This window comes from Carassius carassius, chromosome 26, assembly GCF_963082965.1.
Source record: "Carassius carassius chromosome 26, fCarCar2.1, whole genome shotgun sequence".
Lineage (NCBI taxonomy): Eukaryota > Metazoa > Chordata > Actinopteri > Cypriniformes > Cyprinidae > Carassius > Carassius carassius.
The window spans coordinates 27,355,924-27,373,915 of record NC_081780.1 but is presented as its reverse complement, the minus strand read 5'-3'; positions in this window follow the sequence as shown (position 1 = coordinate 27,373,915).

Genomic DNA, 17,992 nt, shown 5'->3' with positions numbered 1-17,992 from the left:
CTACGTAAATACCCAATTCTGTTCATTTCTATTTGTGCCAGAATGGGGACACACAAATAAATTTGTCAAAATACCAGTCTCAGAAGGTATCCTCATAAATGATAGCTTATTAGGTGAGTCTGGAGCCCTGAATGTTCATCCCAACTTTTCTAGAATTATTACTTCTTTTCAAATAAGTCATGCTATTCAAGTGATCTGGTGGAGTTTTCTTCCTGCAATAAATTTTTTTGATATGAATACCAAATATCCCAATATCACTTCCTTTTTTCAAATATACAGCCCTAGCTACAATAGTAACAGTTGTTTTAAATACTTACCATGTGTATCAAGGGTTAACTGCCTACATTGTTCAGGCCCCTCAAAGATGTCAGCATGCTGTATTGCCTTCATTAAAAATCTGAACTATTCCCTGGAAGGACCTCCTTCATCTATGGCCCCCTTAGGCACACACTCCTTGTCAACGAAAATAATATCCAGTTTTGCACCCGGGTCAAAACACTGTTGTTTAAATGCTTGAATGCTTCCATTTAAAATATTGTCTCTGCAGACATTTATTTGATTGCTGGTGGGACATTGTTGAACATTGTTGGACATGTTGAAATCCACTTTGCTAACCAGCTTCATTAAAAGGGCCTGCAGATTAGCTCTGTAAAGGAAAAAGAAAAATCTTTCAGAAATAACTATTAAATGTTGTAGCAATACTACAAAAGCCAATATGTCATAAAACACATACAAAGAATCAATTTCCTCAAATGTTTCAGGAGGAATAGATAAAGGGGACCAAGTTGGAGGTGTGGTAGACCAGCGAGAACCTAAGATGCCAGGAGATCCAGGAAGTGAAGCTCCAGGATACAACTGTGAATTTAGGTGTGCATGGGTAGGTGAGGAGCTGACATGCGTGGAGGTGAGAGAAAATGAGTTTTATTAAAGGGTTAATTCACCCAAAAATTAAACCAATATCAATAATTCCTCACCTTCAGATCGTTCTACACCTTAAAATATATCAATGCCATTGTTTTGTCTCAAGATCGAGCGGCAACCTCCCACTCTCTCTCGTGAAGCCAACAAGGAAGTGACTAAAATTCATTGCATGCAATTCATTGACTGACCGCTTGAGGCTGGCTGCAAAAGGGAGTCAGTCCCATAGGCTACCCACGATAAAATGCCGAACTTTACAGCAGAAAAAATGCTTACAGCCTGGTTAAAAAAAATTATTTTGGTCCATATAGCTAATTTTGCCCTTCATGAAAGTGAAAGTGACGTGACATTCAGCCAAGTATGGTGACCCATACTCAGAATTCGTGCTCTGCATTTAATCCATCCGAAGTGCACACACACACACTTTAAACACACCCGGAGCAATGGGCAGCCATTTATGCTGCAGCGCCTGGGGAGCAGTTGGGGGTTTGATGCCTTGCTCAAGGGCAACTAAGTCATGGTACTGAGGGTGGAGAGAGCACTGTACATGCACTCCCCCCACCCACAATTCCTGCTGGCCCGAGACTCGAACTCACAACCCTTTGATTGTGAGTCTGATTCTCTAACCACTAGGCCACGACTTCCCTTGTCCCTTGTTCATGACATCATAACTTCATAAATGTGAGGATGAATTTTTTTTCATAACTCATCGGTTTAAATTATATTAAGCTTTAAAGTTCTGAATAATTAAGGGCGTGGCCACTTGAGTGACAGTTGGATTGCCGCTGCTGACACTGCCATCGAGCTAGGTGGGCGTGGCTTCAGCAACCAGCTCCCGCCTTTTGCCCATTTTCAATTGTCCAGGAAAGTTGCGCGGTGACGCGCTGCCAGTTTTTTTTTTTCTGTGGCACGTTTAAGCTACTTGGATGTCCTAATTAAACTAAGGCCTAATACTGGCTTAATCTAAGCCATTATATTAGTTTATATCAAATTATTAACATGCAATTGTTTTAATAAACATTTTTAATGAATAATTTATTTTATGAAAATACTTATAAATACATATCGTGAGGTGCCTAAATGATTTATTGCTTGTCTTCATTGAATAATACAGAAGATAAAGATCCTATAATAATTGCATATTAAATCCCAATCACATTAGTAAAAGTAATTTCCCTAAATCGTTCAGCACTAAGTACATCCGACGCTTTGCATTGCACTTGGGGATGTAAGGATTGGATTCAGCTGCTTGGCCATGGAAACCCATTCCATCAAGCTCTCTATGCACTGTTCTTGAGCTAATCTGAAGGCCACATGAAGTTGGGAGGTCTGTAGCTATTGACTCTGCAGAAAGTTGATAACTTCTACACAGTGTGCACCTCAGCATGCACTGAAACTGCTCTGTAATTTTACGTGACCTATCTCTTTGTGGTTAAATTGCTATTGTTCCCAATTGCTTCCACTTTGTTATGATACCACTAACAGTTGAGCGTGGAATATTTAGTAGTGAGGAAATTTCACAAATTGACTTATTGCACAGGTGGCAACCTATCACAGCACCACACTTGAATTCACTGAGCTCCTGAGAGCGACCCATTTTTTCTCATATGTTAAGGCCTGTACACACTGGGACGAATATTGTGTGTGATATGTCTAGAGGTCATGAATGCATGAACTAGCTTTTCTGCATCAGAAACAGGTAGCATATTTCGTAGCTTAGCAATGTTTCTAAGATGGAAAAATACTGTTTTTTGTAACATGGGAAATATGCTTTTCAAATGACAAGTTGCTGTTTAATATAACACCCAGATTTTTGCCTGTAGAGGAAGTAACAGTACATCCATCTAGTTGCAAACTGTACTCTACTAGATTCTGTGTACTGTTTTTAGGTCCAGTAAGTAATATCTCTGTCTTATCCGAATTTAATTTGAGAAAATTATTGGTCATCCAATCTTAAACATTTTTAACACACACTGTTATCTTAGATAATTTAGGAGTTTCATCTGGTCTCGTTGAGATATCATCATCTGAGCACCATCAGCATAACAGTGGAAACTAATCCCGTATTTTCTAATAAAATTACCCAGGGGCAACATGTATGTTGAAAATAGAAGACGACCTAAAACAAATCCTTGTGCCCCTCCATATTTTACTTGTGATAAATGAGATGACTCCCAATTTAAATAGACAGAATGGTATGGTAATGGAATCGGACAGGTAGGATCTAAACCATCTTAGAGCCTGCCCTTGAATACCTGTATAGTTTTGTAATCAATCTATGAGTATGTCATGATCTATGTTGTCCTACGTAGCACTAAGATAAAAGTAAAGTAAAACTAGCAATGTGATGCAGCCTTGATCTGACACAAGAAGCAAGTAATTTGTAATTTTTACAAGTGCAGTTTCTGTGCTATGTTGACTAAAATTCTTCATACAGATAATTTTGCATGCTAATTACACGCTCCTTCAAAACTTGCAACATGTGTGGCATTGTGCTGTGTGATAAAACAATAAGTTACTGTCGTAACCCCGGTTCTCTGAAACATTGAGTGGAGAGATCCACCTATGGGAAGGGCATCCGTACCTGACCTCTGCAGAAGCATTCAATTGCACCAAGTCTGGCTAGACAGACAGAAGCGTGCAGCCAATGCCAGGTAAGGCCCCACCCCCTTACCTAGGGGTATAATAATGGCTGCAGCGCTGCTATTCTCCAGTAAGTATATTCGCCTCTCGTGTGGCAAGCGGGGCAAAGCTGGTGGATCTCTCCCCTCGATGTTTCAGAGAACCGGGGTTACGACAGTAACCTATTGTTCTCTTTCATCATCTCGTGTTCGAGATCCACCTATGGGAGAGACATGGACAACCCCCCGATTGCCCATTACACTCACAGTGAGGTTCTGAAAGCCAGAGAAGGACGGTCGCCCCAGGGAGGCGGTGCCTGACACGTCCCATACTCATGAACCTGCATTACTGATGCACAATCGTGACTGCTGTGCATATGCAGCACATGAAAAAATGTTAGCATCACACACATGATAACCAATGTGCATATAAATACACCCAGAAAAGGAATTTTAAAAACATGCTTAGTGACAGGGATGTACATGGCCAGCCGGCCCATTCACTCCTTCTTCATCACTTCCAACGGGGTTGCAGGGAAGGGCTAAGAAGTCCCCACCCCTAAAACCGAATGTGCTACCGAGATACTGGTGACATCCAGCCGGTAATAACGCACAAAGGTATGAGGAGAAGCCCAACTGGCAGTGGAGCAGATGTCCTTTAGCGACACTCCCCTAAACAAAGCCCAAGAGGTGGCAATGCCCCTCGTGGAATGAGCTCTGATTTCCCCTGGTGGCTGCATTCCCTTTGATTTATAAGCCAAAGCTATAACATTCATAAGCCAATGTGAGAGGCGTTGCTTAGAAATAGGATTCCCTCCATGAGGGGGGTGCCCATGAAATTAAGAGCTGGTCGCTCTTCCGGAAAGCACTGGTCCTGTTCATATAAGTCCGTAAAGCACGGACGGGACACAGAGCATTTTGCCTCTCATCCTCCGGGGAGGAAAAAGGTGGAAGGTGAAAAGCGAACAGCTCCAACACCTCCGAAGTGAACGCAGGGAAGCATTTCGGCATGAAGGCCGGATTAGGCTTAAGGGAAACCATATCTCCACTAAGAGAGAATTTAGTGCACGAGGGATGAACCGAAAGTGCATGTAGCTCACTGACACGTTTGGCTGATGCCAAGGCCAAGAGCAAAGCTGTCTTGAAGGACAGCAGCTTTAGGGAAATACTTCCAAGAGGTTCAAAAGATATTGATACAGAGCCTCCAACACCATGGAGAGGTCCCACTCAGGAACAGTTTTCCTGATGACTGGCAAGCAGCGACGGGCACCCTTCATAAATCTGCGGATTAGAGGATGCTGCCCGACTGTTGAGCCCTCAAAGCCCACATGACAGGCCGAAATCGCAGCCAAGTAGACCTTAATTGTGGAAAAAGACCTGCCTTTTTCCAAGAGGTCTTGGAGGAAACACAAAATATCAGGAACTGAACACTGATAAGATGTGAGACCATGCCTATCACACCACCCTTCGAACACTTGCCACGGCCCTGGCATTCTCTATAATAGCAATCACACGCGGCGAAAGCCCCAGTGTGCTTAGGTTCGTCCTCTCATGGGCCAAGTCACAAGAGCCACCCTGTCTGGGTGTGGGTGATAAATCTCCCCGTTCGCTTGGGACAATAGGTTCGTGCGGGGGGTTCCGCCAGCCATGGTACTTTGGGACACCTGGGTGCTATCAGAATGAGAGACAGGCCCTGCTCTCTTACCCTGGCCAGTGTAGGAATTATCAGGCACAGGGGAGGAAAGGCATACAGCAGCACTCTGGGCCACGGGTGGGCCAGTGCATCTACCCCGAGGGGCGCGTCCTCGTCCTATAGCGAGAAAAACATAGGACAATGGTAGTTTTCGCGCGAGGCGAATAGATCTACGGTTGCCTGTCCAAATCTCATCCATAACATATCCACTATCTGCGGGTGAAGGCGCCAATCTCAGTAGATTGGGTTTCCCCTTGATAGAAGATCCGCGCCTCTGTTTAGAAGGCCCGGAACACGAGTCGCGCGTAACGACAGGAAAACCCGTCTGCTCCACACTAAAAGCTTGTAAGCTAGAGTGTGAAGTTTCGACGAGCGCACGCCGCCCTGACGGTTGATATAAGCCACTGCCGTGGTATTGTCGCAACGTATGAGCACATGATGTCCCTGCAGGCGAGGCAGAAAATGATTCGGAGCTTTCCAAATGGCCATAAGCTCTAAATAATTCATGTGCGCTGAATGTAGTCTGCTCGGCCACATACCGTTCACCGTTCTGCCCTCCTGGGTGGCGCCCCAGCCTGTTAAGGACACATCTGTTGTCACAAATTTCCACATCATAACCATCACCGGAGGAGTTCTCTGTGCGTAAAAGTCTGCGATCTTCCAGTGGCACAAGGCTGCCAAGCAGGCACGCGTCACTATTACAGAGCGGCAAAGATCGCGCGTCGGGCTGAAATGTAGTAACAAAACTAATTTCATGAACGCTCTCATTCTCAGGAGTCCCAGCAGTACAACCTGGATAGATGAAGCCATAAGACCCTGCAGCCTGAGGCATGTGTGATATTGTACTTTCACCCCCTCTCTGAACTGCGTCAGACAGTTCATTAGAGAGAGAACGCGCTCTTGAGAGAGACGCGCTCGCATGGAGTTCAACTCCAAACCCAAGAAAATGACATTCTGACTGGGTGTAAAATTGCTCTTGCTCACATTCACTCTGAACCCAAGAGATGTGATATGCGTGAGCACACGGCAGGTGTCCTGCAACACTTTCTCTTTCGATTCGGCTATGATGAGCCAATCGTCTTTGTATGTCAAAATACTCAGACCTGACATTCTCATGGGTGCTAAGCCCACCTCCACACACAGACAGAAACACCAGGGGCTTAGACTGAGCCCAAATGGCCTAACTGTGATTTCGTAACATGTGCCTTGGTAGGCGAAATGAACAAACTTCCTGTGTGGCGGATAAATGTTTCTATGGAAGAAAGCATCTTTCAGGTCGACCGATGTAAACCAGTCGTTCTGTTTTATGGCGTGGGCGAGCGAGCCATGAGTCAGCATTCTGAAATTGTATTTCCTCTTTGTTCAACACACGAAGGTCCAAGATAGGGCAGAGAGCGCCGTCCTTTTTTGCGACCAGGAAATAACAAGAATAAAATCCCTGATTCATCAGACTGGGGGGCACCACCTGAATCGCTCCCTTGTCTAGGAGGGAGGATATTTCCTCTTTCAGAATGTGTGAGGCGTTCCGTGTGTGAAGAGAGAACGCCGTTGAAATGCGGGGGTTTCATTGCAAACTGCAGTCTGTATCCCTGCATTGTAGTACGCATCACCCACTCGGGAGCCGAAACAGTTTGCCCAGCCCATTCGTTACTCGCGAGTGTTCCCACACGAGCCGCAGCGGAGCTGTGTAAGCCCAGCTGGTTTATTTGTGATGCAATGGCGCCATCTAGTGGACACACCAGGGGCAACATGCAGGGATTCAGACAGATTTCCTCCCTCCGTAACGAATTCATTTGATGCGCACAAAATAAAACCAAAACATAAAATTAAGCCTAGGCCTGCTCCTCTCTCGTCCTTCACTGTCGTCGCTCCAGTTTTATATCCTTCCATCTCCTCTGTGGGACTCGAGACCGGTGGTGGGTCGCAGGTGTCGCGGATTTCCCAATCACTCCACCGGAGTATTATTACACAATAAATACTTAATACTAGATGGCTAGTATAGCAAAACCATGTTAATGTGTGGTTTCTTTAGTTTAACTGGTTTACCTTTTTTTTGTAGTAGGCTAAACCCGTGTTTATTTTCGTACATCTGTAATTAAAACATTATGTAACATTAATGAGTGCATTAATGAACGTGAGTAATCTTACCTGATGCTGATATTACAATAGCCAGTATTAAGAGTTTACGTGATCTGGCTCTTGATTTTATTATTGTGACGAGTGGGGCCGAGAGACGTGGGAACAGGAGCGAGGCCGGTGAAGTGATTGGAGATGAGCGACACCTGTTCGATATGGAGCCAAAAGAGTCTCAATAAAGATAAATGCAGACACTACATTCACATATGCACACACATGATTCATAAATACAAACACAGGATACACAAATGCGCACAAAATTTAAAAAGCACAGAAGATTCACAAATGCATACAAAATTTAGAAATGAACACAAAATTCAGAAATACACACACAATTCAGAAATGCAAACAACATTTACAAATGCACTCAAGATTCACAAATGCAAAGGACAAGATTCTGAAATGTATTTCTGATGCACACACACGTATATCTTGATTTACAAACTGCTTGCGGTCTGTGAACTTCACTGCATTTTTTTAAACAGGGAATGATCTGCAACCAATCAGATATCTCCCTTCTTTTAGCCAATCACAAGAACGCACTCCACGTGGGGGATTGTTTACTTATAAGCCAATCACATGAACGCGTTCACACAGCCAATATGCCTGTGGTGCTGCATATTATAGCCTACTTATTTATGAAATTGTATGAAAATACAGATGTTTAGATTACAATTCAGGTTTATTTTTTTATTATTTTTTACAAAATATACATTTAAAAATGTCTCAATACATATAGCCCAGTGACTGCAGAAAAAAAGTTAACCATGGATTCATACATTTGCAATAGGCAATTATTTCATTTTATTGAAATATTTTAATGAAAGTAAAAAAATTTTTTACACCTTTTTGAATATTTAAATATATCTAAATATTCTTTTGGATGCAATATAGAAGTCACTTTAATTATAATATTCGGTCCCTACATTAAGAGAGAGTCAGTGGTCCGCTGCGAGAGGAAAGTGACTCTCCGACTGCAAAAAAAGTGGGTCTCCAGCTGCGTGAGGAAAGTGAGTCGTTCGCTTAGGAACGTGAGTTGATCGCTGCGTGAGGAAAGTGAGTCGTTCGCTGCGAGAGGAAAGTGAGTCGTTCGCTGCGAGAGGAAAGTGAGTCATTCGCTGCATGACTCGTGAGGAAAGTGAATCGTTCGCTGCGTGAGGAAAGTGACTCTCCGGCTGCGCAAATTGAGTCTCCTGCTGCGCAAAGTGGGTCGCCGGCTGCGTGAGGTAAGTGAGTCGTTCGCTGAGGAAAGTGAGTCGTTCGCTGATTGGCTTATATGTAAACAATCCCCTATGTGGGGTGCATTCTTGTGATTGGCTAAAACAAGGGAGATATCTGATTGGTTGCAGATCATTCCCTGTTTAAAAAAAGGCATTTGTGTGTCGAGCCAAGTCAGGGGAGTCTCAAAATTCACACACAAATGCAGGGAAGTTCACAGACCGCAAGCAGTTTGTAAATCAAGATATATGTGTGTGTGCATCAGAAATACATTTCTGAATCTTGTCCTGTGCATTTGTGAATCTTGAGCGCATTTGTAAATGTTGTTTGCATTTCTGAATTGTGTGTGTATTTCTGAATTTTGTGTGCATTTCTGAATTTTGTAGTAGTTCGACCCAACAGTCTCGAGTCCCGCGAAGCACATGGAAGGATATAAAACTGGAGCGACGACAGTGAAGGACGAGAGAAGTCCAGAGCTGGTCGCACCACTCATCTCAATCTCAATTGTTTTTTATATATTTTTTTTCATTATTATTTCTTTGCCGGAAAGCAAATATATCAAACATGCGCACGGTAAGAGCATCTACGGTAATTCACGTTGGCCAAAACACACAAGGAAATGCGTTGTGAAATAAAATATCACCGGCAATCAAAGACATTCGCATTCGGACGGGATTAGTTTTCTCAGAAGATGACTGCGTTTGCTGAAAAACAGTAGGTAATTTGCTCTGGAATTATCACAGAGGTTGTGTGAGAAAAAAACAGATGTGGCAGATTTGGACGTCTGTGAAACACAGATTTCTCTAACGACCCCGTGTAAAACTAGTCCCGTCCCAGTGACACCTTCATTTGCATGTTTGACTGGCGTGATTAATTGGTAAACCAAACTATGGTACAAATAGTATGATGCATTTTAGGATCACATAGTGTACATAATTGTTTGAGGAATAAAAAGCCGATCATTAGGATATCATAATTTTTTTAGTGCATTAACTGAAGCAAGGCTTAAGACAGTTTTATAATCACTTAACATTACCTAGCCAGCTGCTAGCAAATTAAACCGCCTACCTGCGTTGCTTCATATCTGCTCTGAAAACTTAATTATAATTTGATTTATAATCATGTTGATGTTGTTTTATCAACGAAATCCAGTTAGCATCTAACCAGAAGTGCAAAGTGCTTACTGCTTACAAGCAGTAAGTACAGAATATACAAGGTCTACAATATGTACAATAACTATACAGATAAGTATTATGGACATAGTTTACAGATTTTAAATACTATTAGCATGATATACAGATAGGTGTGCTATGAACATACTATACAGGTGGATTATGTAAAAGTGTATGTACACTATAGGCAGAAGTATGAACATATGAACATAATTTACACTATTGCAATGGACAGTAAAGTGCATAGAAAATATTTCAGTGTGCAAATGGATTATTCAGTGTTCCTGGATGAACAGACAGTAGTGCAAGTAATAACAAGTTACTGTTTTTTGCATGTTCTAAATAAATAAATAAATCGGACAGATGTAGTGATAAAGAGGGTTGAGGAGTCTGTGTGAATGGTGTGGGGGGTGTCAGAGGGCAGAGGAGACAGCTTTAGGGAAAAAGCTGTTCCTGAATCTGCTGGTCCTTGTCCGGAGGCTCCTGAAGCGCCTCCCGGAGGGCAGGAGGTTAAACAATCTGTGGTCAGGGTGAGAGGAGTCCTTAAGAATGCTGCGATTCATAGACAGCGTTTTCTCTGGATGTCCTCTATAGCAGGAAGTTGTGTCCCTGTGATGCGTTGGGCAGTTTTCACCACCCTCTGCAGTGCCTTGCGGACAGCCACTGAGCAGTTCCCATACCAGACTGATGCAACTGGTCAGGATGCTCTCAATCGCACACCGGTAGAAGTTCATCAGGATGGACGAAGACAGCTGGTTCTTCTTCAGTGTCCTGAGGAAGAAAAGGCGCTGGTGAGCCTTCTTGACCAGGCTGGAGGTGTTTGTGGCCCAGGACAGTTCCTCCGAGATGGGGGTTCACAGGAACTTGAAGCTGGAGACACGTTCAACAACCATCTCGTTAATGTGGATGGGGTCATGCGTGCTTCCTTTCTTCTTCCTGAAGTCCACAATGAGCTCCTTAGTCTTATTGGTGTTAAGGAGCAGGTTATTGTCAGCGCACCATGTGGCCAGGGGCTGTACCTCCTCCCTGAAGGCAGTCTCATCGTTGTCTGTGATGAGGCCAATCACCGTGGTGTCGTCTGCAAACTTAATGATGGAGTGCGGATTGCAGCACTGTGCATACAGCATCCACTGTGCTCCTATTTCTGCGGTAGGCAAATTGGTGTGGGTCCAGTGTGGGTGGGAAGCAGTCTTTGAGGTGTGCTATGACCAGTCGCTCGAAGCACTTCATAATGATGGGTGTGAGTGCTACGGGGCGATAGTCATTCAGGCACATTGGGGAGGAGTGTTTCGGTACTGGCACAATGGATGTGGACTTAAAACATGTTGGCACAGTTGCTTGTGTGAGGGACAGGTTGAAAATGTCTGCTCTGCACATGCCCTAAGCACATGTCCAGGAATGCCATCCAGGCCAGCAGCCGTGCGTGCGTTGATCCGGGTCAATGCAGTATGGACATCTGTGGAGGTGAGTTTGAGAGGTTGGTGGTCTGCTGAGTGTGTAATTTTGGTGGCCGTCTCCTTGCTGTCGCTGTTGAAGCGAGCATAAAAGTAATTTAGCTCGTTAAGGAAGGAGACGTCCGTGACTGTTGGAGTGGAGTTGCTTGACTTGAAATATTGAATATATACCAGATCCATGCAAATAACAAGCTCTTAATTTATAAGTAATCATTATTTTTGCACAAATCCCCATTTAATTGGTTAATATAGCCATTCAAGAAAGGCTTTATGACCTGAAGCTGAATCTTCTGCCGCCTGGTCACTCACCAGTTCACAGTGAGCGGGACTCACACTGACTGCAATTCCAAACACCGTGATTTGCATGAGCACATCCCCATCCAGCTAGGAAAGAAAACATGCAATCTACCCGAGGGATGACTTATTATTTCACAGGCCAGTGGTTTGGGTGTAAGGTGTGACATTTTTTATGACAATAAAATTCATTTTAGAATAATTGTACATAAATACATTAAGCAAACAATTTAGAATTTTCATGAGAAACTTTTATCCACCTTTTATACATATACTTAACCACAGACAATGGAAATATTGTACAGGTTGTGGTTGATCTACAGCACAAATATTTATAGCACCCCTTATTCTGTCCTTTATTTTATAAATGTAAATGTGTATAGAAATGTGTATAGAAAAACACAGAAGTGGCAGATTCGGACGGGACTAAAATCACCAAGTACGTCTGTGAAACACAGATTTCTCTAACGACCCCCTGTAAAACTAGTCCCGTCCGAATAGGGCTTTAGACGAGACAAGAGAGCAGGCGAAGCAGGGAAAGCAGGGAGGAAATGCGTCCAACTCTGTTAAGAGCAAGAAGATATACAGCAAATGATAGCAAATGTTGTGACTTTACTTGTTGAGGCACATCATCAACTCACCATTTAGTAATTGTAGTAATTTACACATGAATTTGCACAAATAATGCAGTAATTAATCATGTATTAATCATGCTTGATCCTATTGCATCTCATCTCCTTCAAGCCATTTCTCCTGCAGTTGTACCTGCACTCACTCACATAATCAACACATCCCTCCACACTGGTGTTTTTCCCTCATCATTTAGACAGGCATGTATAAGTGAACTCCACTACTTAAAAAACCCAACCTCAATCCTTCTCTTTTAGAGAACTACAGACCAGTTTCCCTTCTTACTTTCATTGCAAAAACACTTGAACGAGCTGTGTTCAACCAAGTCTCTACATTTCTCACACACAACAACCTCGTTGACAGCAACCAATCTGGCTTCAGAAGTGGACATTCAACTGAGACTGCCTTGCTCTCAGTTGTTGAAGCTCTAAGACTGGCAAGAGCGGAATCCAAATCATCAGTACTTATCCTGCTTGATCTGTCCGCTGCTTTTGACACGGTTAACCACAAGATCCTCCTATCAACCCTACTGGCAAAAGGCATCTCGGGAACCACACTTCAATGGTTTGAGTCTTACCTATCAGATAGGTCCTTCAAAGTATCTTGGAGAGGTGAGGTGTCCAAGTCACAACATCTAACTACTGGGGTGCCTCAGGCTCAGTTCTTGGACCACTTCTCTTCTCTGTCTACATGGCATCATTACGTTCTGTCATTCAGAAACATGGCTTTTCATACCACTGCTATGCTGATGACACTCAACTCTACCTCTCATTCCATCCTGATGATCCGATGGTAGCTATTCGCATCTCAGCTTGTCTAACAGACATTTCTTGCTGGATGATGGACCATCACCTTCAACTCAACCTTGCCAAGACAGAACTGCTTGTGATTCCAGCAAACCCATCATTTCATCACAATTTCACCATCAAGTTAGGCACATCAACCATAACTCCTTCAAAAACAGCTAGAAGCCTTGGAGTTATGATTGATGATCAGCTGACTTTCTCAGACCACATTGCTAAAACTGTCCTGCAGATTTGCTTTATTCAACATCAAGAAAATCAAGCCCTGTCTTTCGGACCATGCACAACTCCTTGTTCAAGCTCTTGGTATGTCCAGTCTGGACTATTGCAATGCCCTCTAGGCAGGTCTTCCAGCCAATTCTATCAAACCTTTACAATTAATTCAGAATGCGGCAACAAGATTAATTTTTAATGAGCCAAAGAGGGTACATGTCACACCTCTGTTTATCAATTTGCACTGGCTTCCAATAGCTGCTCGTATAAAATTCAAGGCATTAATGTTTGCCTACAAAACTACCACTGGCTCTGCACCCATTTACCTAAATTTGTTACTTCAGACTTATGTTACTTCAGACTTCTTCAACCAAGAATAGACCAAGATGGCGGCGCGAACACATCGCGAGGCTCAGCGTCTTACCAGATTTCGGAAAATAGTGTTAATTTACCTGGTTATTTCATTCGTGTTCGCGCGATTCAGTTGTGCGAAGTACAGCTATTGTAAACAGTCACTTTTGGACATCAACAAACGGTGTTCCAACATAGTTTTAGATCGTCCTTTCGACTTCAGCGAACTCCCGCCGGAGCTACTGAGATCACCGCGGACAAGCGGATCACTCGTACCGACCGGAAGTGCTCGGTGTCGGCGTCGAGACCGTAAACAAAGACGGGGAAAGCGTGGAGGGCTGCGTGCTAAGCTAAGGCTAAACCCACATCGACCAGCTCTGCCCAGCATCTTCCTTGCCAATGTATGGTCTCTGATGAACAAGATGGACTAACTAAAGATCTGGACCCTCACACAGAAATGGCTTATGGACTGCAATGTTATGTTTTTTACTGAAACATGGCTCTGCAACGATGTCGCAAACAGCGTGGTGCATATGGATGGGCGCTCTTTCTTCAGGGCTGACAGAGTAGCAGCAACCTCTGGTAAAAACAAAGGTGGTGGAGTATGCATTTATGTAAACAAATCATGGTGTAAAGACTCTGTCATTGTTGATACCTACTGCTCTGCTGATCTGGAGTTCCTGATTATCAAGTGCAGGCCATTCTATCTACCACGTGAGTTTACTTGCATTGTTGCTGCTGCAGTTTATGTACCTCCAGACGCTAATGCTAACATGGCTATGAAAGATTTTTGTGCTGCTATTAGCAAATTACAAACCCTGCACCCGGATGGAGCCTTTATTGTTGCTGGGGACTTCAACCACTGCACTTTAAGATCTGTTCTCTCTAAATTTCATCAGAATGTCTCCTGCACTACAAGGGGACATAAAACATTGGATCACGTTTATACTAATGTGACTGATGCCTATAGAGTCACACCCCTCCCCCACCTGGGTCAGTCTGATCACCTCTCTTTGTTCCTGCTCCCCAAGTATACCCCGGTCATCAAACGTGTGAAACCTACAATAAGGACTGTTAAAATCTGGCTGGAAGGTGCTGACTCCACTCTCCAACATCAATTCCAGCACAGAGACTGGAGTGAGTTTGCTGCCCCGGCCACCACAAACTCTCAGATCAACATTGACACTTACACCAACTCTGTCTTGGAGCACATCAACAGATGCGTGGGCAGAGTGACCACACACAAAAAAATAAAAATTTTCCCCAATCAGAAGCCCTGGATGAACAGAGAGGTTCGCCTCCTGCTCAAAACAAGAGATGCAGCCTTCAGGTCTGGAGACTGAGAGGCTTACAGCTCAGCCAGAGCCAACCTGAGGAAGGGTATCTGCCAGGCCAAACTCGCACACAAACAGAGGATTGAAGAACACTTTAAATCTTCAGACCTCCGGCGTATGTGGCAAGGCATACAAACTATCACAGACTACAAACCACCTAACTCTGTGCCCCCCTCCAGCTCTGCCTCCCTCCCAGACGAGCTCAATCACTTTTATGCTCGTTTTGATCAAAATAATAAGGAGATCTCACTCAAAGCTGAGCATCAACCCAGTGAACTGCCTCTCACACTCTCCACCTCAGATGTTTACTCCACTCTGTGTAAGGTGAATGCATGGAAAGCAGCTGGCCCTGACGGAATACCTGGTCGTGTGCTTAAAGCCTGTGCGGAGCAGCTGGCTGAGGTCTTCACGGACATTTTCAATCTGTCCCTGGCCCAAACATCTGTCCCCACTATCTTCAAAACCTCCACCATCGTTCCAGTACCGAAACACTCCACTGCCTAGGTCCCTAACGACTTCTGTCCTGTTGCACTCACCCCCATCATTGCCAAGTGCTTTGAGAAACTGGTTGCATCCCACTTAAAATCCTGTCTCCCTGCTTCACTAGACCCATTCCAATTTGCCTATCGCCACAATAGGTCAACAGAGGACGCCATCTCAACGGCACTTCACTCTGCCCTCACCCACCTGGACAGTCAAAACACACATGTGAGAATGCTGTTCATAGACTTCAGTTCTGCATTTAATACAGTAATCCCCTCCAAGCTGATCTCCAAGCTCAGCCAGCTTGGATTCAGCACAACAATCTGCAACTGGATTCTAGACTTTCTGACGAACAGACCTCAGGCTGTTAAGTTAGATAACCTCTCATCCTCCATCATCACCCTGAACACCGGCGTGCCACAGGGCTGTGTACTAAGCCCTCTCCTGTACTCCCTATTTACCCATGACTGCTTTCCTGTTCATGGCTCCAACACCATAATAAAATTTGCAGATGACACCACGGTGATCGGTCTGATCAAGGATGACGATGAGTCAGCCTACAGGCATGAGGTCCAGCACCTGGCTGTGTGGTGTGCCACCAACAACCTGGAACTAAACACCCAGAAGACTAAGGAGATGATTGTGGACTTCAGGCGGACTAGGAGTCATGCACACACACCCATCTACATCAACGGAGCTGTAGTGGAGCGTGTGTCGAGTTTCAAGTTCCTTGGCATCCACATCTCTGATGACCTCACCCGGTCCCATAACACCTCCACACTGGTCAAAAAGGCACAGCAGCGCCTCTGCTTCTTACGGAGCCTTAAAAAAGTTCACCTGAGTTCCAGGATCCTTGCTGAATTCTAACGCTGTACCATTGAGAGCATACTCACGAACTGCATCTCAGTATGGTACAGCAATTGCTCTGCATCTGACCGCAAAGCACTCCAGCGGGTGGTGAAAACTGCTCAACGGATCACCGGCACCCAGTTAACTTGCATCGAGAAAATTTATCAGAAGCGCTGTCTGGGCAGGGCAAGGAACATCATTAAGGATGCCTCTCACCCTAACCATGGACTTTTCACCCTCCTTCCATCCGGCAGGCGTTACAGGAGTCTACGCTCTCGCACTAGTAGGCTCAAGAAGAGCTTCTTCCCCGAGGCTGTGACACTTCTGAACGCCACCCCACCAATCTAACCTGCACCTGCTCTTTTACTGCACTGGTCACAGTACTTTACACACATGCATTTGCACTAATCATATTTTGCACAAACTGCACACTGTCCTAGCCATTACTGTAAACTGTCTAAAGCTGTTACTGTACAAAGCACAGTAAACTATTTCTATAAAAACATAATTGCACTACTGTTATTCTGTATATACTGTAATACATTGTTTAACAATACTTTTACACTCATCCAACTGTATTTATATTCACTGTTCTCACAATGCTGCTGTTCATATTGTATATATAATCATACATTGCTCTGTTCATAATGTACATACAATCCCTACATTTGCATTCCTATTTATATTCTGTACATACTCTGCTCAATACTGTATATAGCAACTGGAGGGATGTGTTGTACATTCTGTATATCATAGCTTCACTTACTCTGCACTTTTATGTATATAAAACACTATATTCTTGCACTTCTGGTTAGATGCTAACTGTATTTCATTAGCTCTGTACTTGTACTCTGCATAATGACAATAAAGTTGAATCTAATCTAATCTAATCTAATGTGCCCTTTAGAAGCTTGCGTTCTGCAAGTGAACGTCGCTTGATTGTGCCATCCCAAAGAAGCACAAAGTCACTTTTACGGACTTTTAAATTAAATGTTCCCTCCTGGTGGAATGACCTCCCCAACTCAATCCAGACAGCTGAGTCCTTAGCCATCTTCAAGAATCGGCTTAAAACACATCTCTTACGTCTTTATTTAACCCTCTAACTTTAACACTCACTATTCTAATTCTATTCTTTAAAAAAATCTAACTACCTTTCTAATCTTTTTATATTCTATTTTCTTTTCATTAATTATGCAATTGTATGTGTGTGTGTGTATGTGTAAAGACCTCTAACACTAGCGTGCTCTATTCTTTTTTTATTCTATCTGTTTTCTTTATATTATATTATTTAAAATCCCATGCTAGATGTACTGTGTTAACCTAACTGAGACTTGTTATAGCACTTATATATCATTGCTCCTTTTGTTGTTTTTGATTGCTTCCACTGTCCTCATCTGTAAGTTGCTTTGGATAAAATGAATAAATGTAAATGTAATGTATTAATACATATAATTTTACCTGTTTTGCCTGGAAATTGAAATACAAAGCTTTGGCTCACTCTGGTAATTAACAAGTTAATTAACGCTATTAGTTAATAAAATAAGTTATTAGGGAATTAATCCATAATGACATTTAATTGATAACAATAATATATTAACGAGACAAGACACTTTATTAGTTGCTAATGTGGCAATCATTAATGAATAGGTTAGATCAGTGCTTCCCAAACCTGTCCTGGAGGACCCCAGTATTCAGTATTATCTGTGCATTAGTTAAGCATTAATTAATGATTATTAGTGCACACATATTGTAAAGTGTTACCAATAATGCTTTGTTTATAATGAGGAATATGTTTATCTTTGGAGTGTTACAAGCTCGTGTGA